The following is a 10,565-nucleotide window of genomic DNA, read 5'->3' on the forward strand; positions in this document are numbered from 1 at the left end:
CGGTGTTGGGGTTTTCGAATTTCTATCGTCGGTTCATAGAAGGATTCGCAGCCAAAGTACAGCCCATCACCCGTTTACTCAAGAAAGGCATAGCCTTCCGGTGGGATGCGGCTGCAGAGGCAAGTTTCTTAGCCTTAAAGTCTGCATTCACAACCGCTCCCGTACTACTCCACCCCGATCCTACGCGTCCTTATATCATAGAAACAGACGCTTCCAGCTATGCCCTTGGCGCAATTTTGTCCCAGAGAGACGACTCCGGATAATTGCACCCAGTGGCCTTTTACTCGCGTTCCCTGTTACCAGCTGAACAAAATTATGTGATTGCCGATAGAGAACTCCTGGCCATCAAGGTAGCTTTTGACGAGTGGCATCATTACTTGATGGGAGCCCGGCATACGATTACTATACTGACGGACCACAGGAATCTACAGTTTCTTAAATCAGCCAAGGCCTTGAGTCCCCGGCAGCTTCGATGGGCAATGCATTTTGCCGAGTATGATTTTGTGGTAGCATATCGTCCGGGTACGGAGAACAGAAAGGCTGATACTCTGTCTCGTTACCCAGATCCCGACCCTAGTCAGAACAAGAAAGAAGACCCGAAGCCGATCATACCACCTGCACGTATTGTGGGAAGTATCGTAGTGGATGATATGTTCAATAACATACGGAAAGCCATGTCGGCTCAAGAGTTAGTGCAATGGAATAACCCAGGGAAAAAACAAACGATTAAAGATGGTCTACCCTTCTTTGGATCATCCTTGTACTTACCAATCCCTACAACGCGTAAACAGACCATTAAGTGGTGTCATGACTCGCCCTTCGTAGGGCATCCAGGAGTAGTCAAAACCAGAGAATTGGTAATGCGTCATTTTTGGTGGCCTAGAATGATAAAAGACATCCAAGACTATGTTCATACTTACGAGTGCTGTTTAAGAAATAAGTCAGACCACCAAAAACCGGCTGGCATGTTACGACCCCTATCCACTCCTCCAGTACCCTGGCATACCGTTTCCATGGACCTAATCGTCGACCTACCAGCAAGTCATCATTTTACCACCATAGTGGTGATAGTAGATTCTTTGAGCAAATTAGCACACTTTATACCTTGTAAGGGGGTTCCCACGGCAAAAGAGCTTGTAGACTTTTTCCTTCAAAATATAGTATGCCTACATGGCATTCCACAGCATATTGTTTCTGATCGAGGTTCACAGTTTACCTCTCGCTTTTGGAGAGCATTCTGTGAATCAATGGGAATTGCCTTGCGGTTGTCCACCAGTTACCACCCCGAAACCGATGGGCAAACCGAGCGAGTAAACCAGACTTTATAACAATACCTGCGCTGTATGACTTACGACAATGACTCCTCTTGGGCGGAAACCCTTTGGTTAGCCGAGTTAGCATATAACAATGCTGTACATTCCTCCACCAAGGTGACACCGTTTTATGGCACATATGGGTACCATCCACGGTTTCAGCCTGTAACCCATGTAATAGACTCTGTACCAGCAGTCCAGAACCACAGACAACACTTGGTAAAAGTATGGCACGTCATCCAAACAAATCTGGAGAAAGCTAAACAAGCATATAAGACTTATGCAGATCAAACAAGACGGACTATTCCACCATACAAAGTTGGGGATCGGGTCTGGTTAGCAACATGGAATTTACACTTGCAAGGCCCTAGGAAGTTCCAGCCCCGATTTGTGGGCCCTTTTCCCATCGAAAAAATCGTAAATGCTGTGGCTGTTCGCCTGACCTTACCACCTAGAATGCATGTACATCCGGTTTTCCATGTATCTTTGTTGAAACCTGCCTCAGTTATGATGCGCCTTAGAGAACCTCCACCCATCATGGTAAATGGTGTCCCAGAGTTTGAAGTGAAAAGCATACTTGACTCCCGTGTTGTGCGAGGGGTTTTACATTATCTAGTGGATTGGTTGGGATATGGTCCCGAGGAACGCTCATGGGAACCAGCTACTAATGTCCATGCTTCTCGTTTGATCCGTACATTTCACCTGAACAATCCCTCTAAACCAGGACCTGTTGGGAGCGGGAGTACTGTCAGGATTCCACAGGTGGTTGGAGGAAGCATGCAGCACCAAAACATTGTAAGAGGTGGGAATCACAGAAAAAGGGGAACACGGAGGTTAAAACTTCTTTATTTCAGGACCTTGCTTTGTGTCCTTTGCAGGCAAAGAGCTAGGTGTGGGCAAACCAGCCTTCTAGCCCTTAAAAGCAAGGAAAGAAGCAACCGGACTACAACTCCCAGCAGCCTCGCGTGCATGGGAGCCACCGGAAAGCTTCACGTGGGACGCCGCTTGCGCTACAGATCTTCAAGAGGCAAGACGTGTTTCCAGCGGGCTCCTGCAGGCAGCTATCAGCGGGCCACACCCCGCCTGCGACTTCTGCAGGCCCCACTGATCTCTACAGATAAGTGCACCTTTCAATTGTTTGTTTGCTAACAGTTCTAGCACTCGTGCAGTGCGTTGGGCGTTCTTGTGAACTTGCTTTCACTGACAGTGGTGCTTCGGAGCCCGGCATTGTGTACATTGAAGCCGCGCAGCTCCGCGCCACGTAGTGAAAGCCTTTGAGTCGGGTTTCCGACACTTTAACCCTTACTAATCTTACGGCCGGAATTCCGGCACTAGTAATCTTACGAATGGAGCACCGGCACTGTTAACACGCTAACTTGCGAGCCGGAACTCTGGCACTAGTTACTCATGCTTCGTCTAAAACTTTGATGTTGTTAACGTTAAAGCCGGGTTCCGGCGGCATGGGTTGCTAAATCTATGATCTGATTCTTTGAATTACGTACACTCACTCCTGTTTTTTGGTTCTTTGTAGCGGAGTTCTGTTGTTCACACAGAATGATAGAACATTGGTGAATTAACCCCGAGTCTCCTGCAGAACAACCGAAGCTAAGTGCTTTCCTTTGTTACAACCTGTGTAATTTGAATGTGTTTGTGATTTTATGTTCATGCTGATTAGTGTGTATGCTTGTAATACTCGTTTTGCTAAAGTAGCAGAAAAGGCAATGCAGTTAATTCTGAATTAGGGGATTTAGACAAAGCAACATCTAGGTTACTAACAAAGAATATGTATTCAAGTGAAGGAGTGCTGGGCGGAGTTTCCGCTGCCTTGTGAGACCCCATGAGGGGCGTCTCATCCAAACCTCTCAACCTTCCCTTATCCCTCCATTTTCCCTTTCCTTCCCTGTTACCCGGTTTTCCTAACCACCCCATCCTATCAAACCAGCGGACCCTAGCCCTCTTTCCCCGGGGGGTCACGGAAGCCTGTGTTGTTAACACTCCAGGCCCCAAGACCCAACGGGGAGGTAGGTGTACGTGCTACCTTCGCATAAGGCCAAGATCGTGACACAAGGAAATAAGAGAAACACTGGAGGATATTGGATTGCCGCAGATTAGTGCAGAAGAGCTAGAAGAGCTGGACGCTCTGATCACTCTAGAGGAATTGGAAGAGGTAGTGAGGCAGCTACCCACCAGTAAGACCCCGGGGGCCGACGGACTCCCTAGCGAATTTCATAAAATGTACAAAAATGAGGTACTTCCCCCGCTCTTAGAGATGCTAAATGAGGCATATGGAGTTGGAAGACTACCAGAGTCCCTAAGGGAGGCGATTATCATACCACTTCCCAAACCCAATTAGCCAGGCTAGGATTGCGGCTCGTATAGACCCCTATCAATGTTGAACCAGGACAGTAAGATATTAACAGCGGTCTTGGCAAACAGAATGAGGAGGGTCAATAACAAATTAATACAACCCGACCAGACCGGCTATGTCCCTAACAGGAACATATCCAATAATCTTAGGTGACTCCACCGAGTCATTGAACACGCAAACGGGGATGCGGGCGAAATGGCAATAGTATCACTGGACGCAATAAAGGCCTTTGACTCGGTCAAATGGCCATGGCTGATTGCGGCTCTGACCAACTATGGAATAGGACCAGGGTACCTCAAATGGGCTCAATTATTATATAGCGCACCGCTGGCCAGGGTTAAAACAGGAGCAGTAATTTGAGAGAGATGGCAACTCAGCAGAGGTACTAGACAGGGATGCCCGTGGTCCCCCATGCTGTATATTCTGGCCCTAGAGCCCCTGGCGATATACCTGACACAACAATATGACATAATAGGCATTACCATAAAAGGGGAACCGCATTTAATTTCCTTGTACCCTGACGATATGTTACTGTACCTACGTTACCCGGAAGAAAACCTCCAGTATGTGCTGGAAGTGATGGAGCAATTTGCAAGGCTGTCTGGCATAGCTGTGAACCCAAAAAAATCTTGTATATTTCCATTGGGCAGATATAAAGGGATCCCGTTAGAGCAGTTACCAGTTTTACAGATACCATGGGAGGTCAGTACGTTTTGATATCTTGGGATAAACATATATCATGCGGTGTAAGCAGAACACCAACATAACACTGAGAAAGCGATCAAGAATATTGAAAATAGTAGGACCTTTTGGGTGAAGCTCCCCTTGGCGATGATGGGACCTGCCAAGACATTTGAAAATGGTGGTCCTGCCAAGACATTTGCACTATTTTGGGAACATCCCATACCTGATATCAAAGCGATTCTTTGCTGGTATAAATAGCATATGCAGGGAATTCCTCTGGCATGGGACGAGGAACAGAGTGGCCCTTTGGAAGCTACAAAATCCACACGAGAAAGGGGGTATAAAACTGCCAAACTATGAACTCTATTATATAGCAAGCCAGCTGCAATATGTATCTAAATGGCTCTCTGAAGAACCAACCTCAGAGTCCAGGCTGTTCCGACTGGACTGTGCCCCATTCTTCTTAAAAGAAATGATGTGGTTGCACAGATCGGATATGGAAGGGCGCCCGAAGATATTGATACTTGGGTGGGAGATATGGCATAGGGCCTGTCAGGTAATGGAGAATCTATCCTCATGTTCCCCACAGGTGCCATTAGTGGCACTGGCGGGAAAAGAAAAGCAACTAAGAATGACGATCAGGAAGCACTGGGAACCGGTGGGGATAGCAACAATGGGCAACATATGGCAAGAGGGGAGAATAAAGGATTTTGAGATGTTGGGGGAGGAAACGGGGTTACATACAGGACAGTATATTACATACCATAGGGTGGTGCGGCGAATCAAGGAGACATGGTCCGAAGTAGTACTAGAAGATGAACCGGACGCCACCATAGATACAATATATGATATTGCAGAAGGAGGACACGAAATATCTAGAATATATGAGCTGATGATGTCCAAAGTTGGGAAGGAAGTGGTATAACTGAGACAGGACTGGGAAGAGGAAGTCTGTGCCCCAATGAGTGATGGGATGTGGGAACGAGCCCAAGGGTATAATAAAAAAGTATCAAGAAATGCAAGACTACAACAGATACAATTATATATAACCCACAGGGCGTATATGACACCCCAGAGGATAGCCAAATTCAAAAACGCAGGACGACAATCATGTCCCAAATGTGACGAAGAAAACGCCGGAATGGTGCACATGTTCTGGTCATGGCCAGTAATTGAGAGATTTTGGGGAGAAGTAGCACATAGGCTGGTAGATAAAGGGATCAAGATAGTGGGGGACACAGTGTGGGCCTGCCTGATAGGAGGGTTTTCTAGACCACGTAAAGTCAAGCATGTAAGTAAACTAAAAGACCTAGCGTACGTAGTTGCAAAGAGAAGAATCGCTATGGGGTGGACGCCATGCCATAGACCAAAGATAGAAGTTTGGTGGAAAGACCTAGAGAAATGGGCCGAGGCTCAAACTACATTATGGCAGGAAACAGGTAATTCTGGGGGGGGAAGAGGAGGCTGAAACCTTGATAGCCTGGAAACAACTAATAGCTGAGTTATTTGGGCCCACGCCAGACTGGGCAAGTGTTCGGGATCCAACAGAAACCATGGAAGAAGAATCCCTACTGCAAGACAAAGAAATAGAACATGAAAGAGAGTAGGCTCGGAAGGGGGGGAGGGAAGGGGAGAAGCAGTGGACACAGATGGAGTGATGTATATTTCAAATGTTGTTATATGCACTGCAAGTTTGGTTTGTGTTGTTTGTTGAAATAAAATAAATAACATTGGTTAAAAAAAAAAGAAATAATTCTCCCTCTTCAGCTGGCAGAGGTTGAACGACCTCTTCCGCCGATGATGTTATGATATGATATGATATGGCATTTGCAAAGCGCCTATACACAAGTGTTTCAAGGCGCGAAGAGGCGGGGGGGGGAAACAAGGGGAGACAGACAACGATCCTACTAGGCCAGGTGTCATTCAGATCGTGCAAGTGCAAGGGTAGAGGGGAAGGGAAAGTGCAAAAAGGAGGTGGAGAGGGAAGAGTGCAATACAGGGTTAAGAGTATACAAGATAAATAACAAGGGCCAGCTAGTGGCAAGTGCGAGATAAGTGCAGAAAAGTGCTGGGAAGGGGGGCTGTAGGGATACAGACACAGTCCCGCGGTGCGGGGGTTGCCAGGGAGGCAGTGCAGGGGAGAGTGGCTGGGCCAAGGACCGAGAGCGGTGAGTGGCCCAGTTGCAGATTCAGTGCAGTTTCAGTAAGTTTAGCAGGGGAGAGGGGGAGAGAAGGCGGAGGCAAAGAGGAAGGTTTTGAGGTGCTTCCGGAACCGGAGATGGTTCTCCTCGAGTTTCAGGGAGGCAGGAAGGTTGTTCCAGAGGGAGGCCCCTGCAGCAGAGAGAGTTCTGCCCCCAACTCGTTGTTTGGAGAAGCGGCTGACCCTGAGGGAGTTGGAGGCGGATGAGCGAAGAGCTCGAGAAGGAAGATATTTAGGAAGAGAGAGTTGAAGGTATTTTGGCCCAAGGCCCCAGAAGGCCTTGTGGACAATGCAGAGGGTTTTGAACTTGATCCTCGCAGTCACTGGGAGCCAGTGTAGTGATTTCAGTACTGGAGAGATACGCTCCCTGGGCTTGAGGCCAAGGACAAGTCTTGCAGTCCTGTTCTGGATGAGTTGCAAAGGGCGGAGCGTAGAGGCAGGCAGATTTAGATAGAGGCTGTTACAGTAGTCCAGCTTCGAGAGAACCAGGGCTCTAGAGACAGTGAGCTTCTGGGGGAAGGAGAGGAAAGGAAGGATACCACGGAGGCGGTGGAGCTGGTAGTGTGACTTCTTAGAGATGTCGGATATGTGAGGAGAGAAGGAGAGTGTGGAGTCGAAGATGACCCCGAGGTTTTGTGCCTTGCAGGTAGGAGCAGGAAGAGGGCCAAGAGAGGCCGGCCAGAGAGCTGCACGGAAGGAGGGAGTGGGTGTGCCGATGAGTAGAATCTGAGTCTTACTGGCATTAAGGCAGAGGTCGTTGGCGGCACACCATTCCTGGATAGCAGAAAGACAGTCAGAGATGAGGGAAGGAGAAGAGGAGGCCGAGGGTAGCCTGAAAATGAGCTGGGTGTCATCCGCATAGCACTGAAAGTTGGGGCAGAGAGCGGCGATGCGGTGGGCGAGGAGTGACAGATACTGGTTAAACAGCCAAGGAGAGAAGTTAGATCCCTGGGGGACACCACAAGTAGAGAAAAAGATGTCAGAGAGGAAAGACCCCAGTTGGACCTGGGAGGGTCGATTGGAGAGGAAAGAGGACAGCCACGCCAGAGCCTGACCAGTGATACCCAGGTTATCACGGAGACGGTTGAGCAGGATGGTATGGTGGCACCCGTTGGGATGTCCTCTTGGCCTCCTTCCACTCCTCTAAGGCCATCATTAATGTCTACGCTAATGGGACTGTCTTGGTTCAAGGCCCTCAGGCCAACCTTCACCTCTTTGATAGACGCTTCCCGCGCCTCATCAACTTCCTTTCCTCTCCTGCTGTCCTCCCTCCTCTGTCCTCTACTACCCTGCCTCTACCTTCCCTCCCTTCCCCCTCACGTGCTCCTTCCTCACCTCCGCAGGGCGTACCTCTGATCTGTACCCCTCCCCGGAAGTCCTTCAAAGATGGCAACCTTCTCCACATTGCTACTCTTAACTCTTGCTCTGCCGTCAAATATTCCTCTGATATCTGCCACCTTCTTGAGGAACTGGACCTTGACGTACTCGGTCTCACCGAGACATGGTTCACGGCCAGCTCTGTCACCAGCTTTGGAAATTCATCAATGTTAAGATCACTTTGAGGAATCGCTATTGCTGGAACATGTATTGCTGCAATAGAGCATATTCCTTCCCAATTCTTAGGCAACTGCATGTAAGCTCCGGATCCACAGGCCCACTATCGTTCCATCAGTATGGCAGTTCCTCCATTAATTCCTGGGACCTCAATTATCTGTCCACATCCTTTGTTCTCTCCAACCAGAACCAATCCTCCATTCTTGAAGCATGTTGTTGCATTATTTACTGGTATTATAGAAACTTGTCCTGCTTTGTTGTGGACCCATGTTAGTAACTTTGAATATTTAGCCCATGATTCTAGGCATCTGTCATTCACTGTTTGCAATATGCTTATTGGTTCTTTCTTGAATATGTGTCTAGGGCAAGGTAATAGTCCTTCTTCCCACTGGGTGCTGGAGGCAACGTGTCCATACAGCAATAGCCGCAGTGTCTTCGAGCATCAGAGTTCTCCTGATCTCTCAGTCATATCTGAGCAGTCCATCCTCTTCATCTCAAAAACTTTTATTTGTTCTCCAATCTGGGATGGATACATGAGTTTTGTACTTGTCCATCCCATTCCACTTTCCATCCTCCCTGTTTTCATATAGGTATCTTCATATGGAAATGTTCCTCTTGATAGCCATTGTAGATTTGCCCATTTTCCTTCAAACTGCCCTCTGGTTGTACATGCTGCTAAATGACTAAGACATATTGCATTATGTGCAGGCATTTCTTTGGCAATAAATGTCCTTGCTGCGTTCACGGCATACGGTATTAAGGAAATGACATTGCAGCTTTCATCTGACGTTCTCTCTACCACCTCCTTCATGAGCTAATACCTCTTATTGTTTAAATGAGCCGAATTATCAAGATATGTATTTATATCTTCATGGTCTTCCTCAACACACCTTTTAAATCAAAATAGGTGGCTAGTAAGATTATAAAGATACTGTTTGTGCTTTCATCGGGGACAATAGTAAATGTTTCATTTTGACCCACATGTCTGTATTGTTACTTATAACATGTCTAAATGCCATAATAATCAGGAGGAAAACACAAATAAGAATACAGAATTATATCACAACTATTATTTCACAAAGCTCATCAGCTTTCTTGATGGTAATGGGCCACTTATATTCTGAAACCTCCTCATCTTTGCTTACATTTTTAATATATAACTCTGTAAGTCTCTATGAATCACACCTTTATATCAAGAACTGCAAGATAATTGCTATGATGATCCTGAAAATAATATGATTGTTCTTAGTAGTTCCAAAAAACTTCACTATATTCATGTGTCTCTTACTAAAGCAGGATAAGACTGTAACATGTAAGAAACAACAGCATACAAGCATGTGTGTATTGTTATGACAATGGGCAACATAAAGATGAAATGTGCTTCTCTTCTTTAAGCTCCGGCATTTTAAAGCATTGTCTCTTGAGCCTATCTAAAAGATGTCCAGGATAACTGCACGTCTATTTGTTCTTTATCAAATGTTGAAAGTTATATAGGTAATTAAGTGCTGCTGAGCTCTTCATTTTCCTTGTCTTTGCTCTTGGCCATTAAATGAGTCGGCATGCACAGAACCTCTTCTCTTGCTTCACCGTTGGTAGTTGCAGCAGGGGTCGGGGATTCTCCATTATATGGTTTGATGTAGTATAAATGCAGCCAGGCTCTTCTTCCTTTTAACTTAGCAGCTGTGGGGGTAGCTTCTTCCACCTCATATGGCCCTTCAAAATGGGGCATACTCCAAGTGTGCACAAACATTCGTACCAGCACCTGCTCCCCTGGATAGAGACTAAGTTGTTTTTAACAAATCTTTTGCTTCAATGTATTGATCGTCTTTGTTGCTTCTCTTTGACCCCTCCCTTCGGTTCTTGACCTGTCGAGACATGAAAGAAATACTTGCAGTCATTGTTGTTAGCTAATCATGCATCTTGTCACCTAGTGTCTTCACCACACTATGGGCATCAGTTCTTTTAACCCAGTTGGAGGAGCAAGGGGCGGTTGATTTATTGATTGATTGAAATATTTATAAGTTCACACACAACAAACCCAATCGAATCCTGGCACAGTTGGAATATATCATCAAAACAAAAGTATAATCGCCAATCATATGATGGTAACAGTCCGTAGGTCAAGCAGAAAACCCTATCTGAAAAGGTGCGTTTTTTGTCCTGCCCGAAATGTTATGAGTGAGTTCATTTTCCTTAAGTTTAGAGGGAGACTATTTCACAATCTGGGCCCAAAGAATGAGAATCTGCAATCTCCCCTAAAAACGCATTTTGTCCTACGGATAATAAGCAGATGTTTGTCTTCCGACCTTAAGGTCCTGGTAGGTTGGTATGGTGTCAGATTGTCCCTCAAATAGCTAGACCATTTATAAATTTGAACACCAGGTAACCAATCTTAAACTTTATGCAATCCTCCACTGCTAACCAGTGGAGAGAGCGATGAAGACCA

The sequence above is a fragment of the Ambystoma mexicanum genome, chromosome 6q (genome assembly GCF_040938575.1).
Source record: "Ambystoma mexicanum isolate Mex_15411 chromosome 6q, UKY_AmexF1_1, whole genome shotgun sequence".
NCBI classification, from domain to species: Eukaryota; Metazoa; Chordata; class Amphibia; order Caudata; family Ambystomatidae; genus Ambystoma; species Ambystoma mexicanum.